At 64.0% G+C, this 497-nt stretch overlaps 1 protein-coding gene across 1 annotated transcript in view; it reads right to left on the bottom strand.

The window, feature by feature from the left end:
- Positions 1-497, bottom strand: part of MXRA7 (matrix-remodelling associated 7) — a 17,979-nt gene that overhangs the window by 7,353 nt on the left and 10,129 nt on the right. The gene's annotated exons all lie outside the window — the stretch shown is intronic.

Here is a 497-nt window from a genome sequence, read left to right as displayed (position 1 = left end):
GGGGGGTGTGTGTGTGTGGGGTGTGTGTGTGTGTGTGTGTGTGTGGTGTGTGTGTGGTGTGTGTGTGTGTGGCGGGGGAGCTCAATTCTAAAAAACGAGGAGCTGCGCCTGTGCGGCTGCCCCGGGCTCCCGGGAGCAGAACAGATAAACATGCCCGCGGGCGCTGGGCTCGGAGGAGGCTGGGCGGCGGGCGCTGCTGAGTGATGCCCGGGTGATGGATGGGTTTTGTCATGAACTCTGCGGGTGAGTGAGCAGCCGGATCTGCTCCAGGCCCTCCCCTGGCATCTCTTTTCCTTTTCTCTTTTCTCGGGGGGGGAGGGTGGGTGCAGGAATGGGCTCAGCATCCTCCCCCCAGTGCCCCAAGGGGACTGTCTCCGGGGGCAACCGAGCCCCTCACATGAGGAGAGAACCCCTCCCATGACCATGGAGACGTCAGAGTGGGTGCAGCTCACAGGGGCGGGCTCCTCCTGGCCCCTGAACCAAGGGTCCGGGTGAGA

The sequence above is a fragment of the Myotis brandtii genome, unplaced genomic scaffold (assembly GCF_000412655.1).
Source record: "Myotis brandtii unplaced genomic scaffold, ASM41265v1 scaffold825, whole genome shotgun sequence".
Classification (NCBI taxonomy): Eukaryota; Metazoa; Chordata; class Mammalia; order Chiroptera; family Vespertilionidae; genus Myotis; species Myotis brandtii.
The sequence above is the reverse complement of the archived record's forward strand: the minus strand, read 5'-3'. Positions and strand labels throughout refer to the sequence as shown.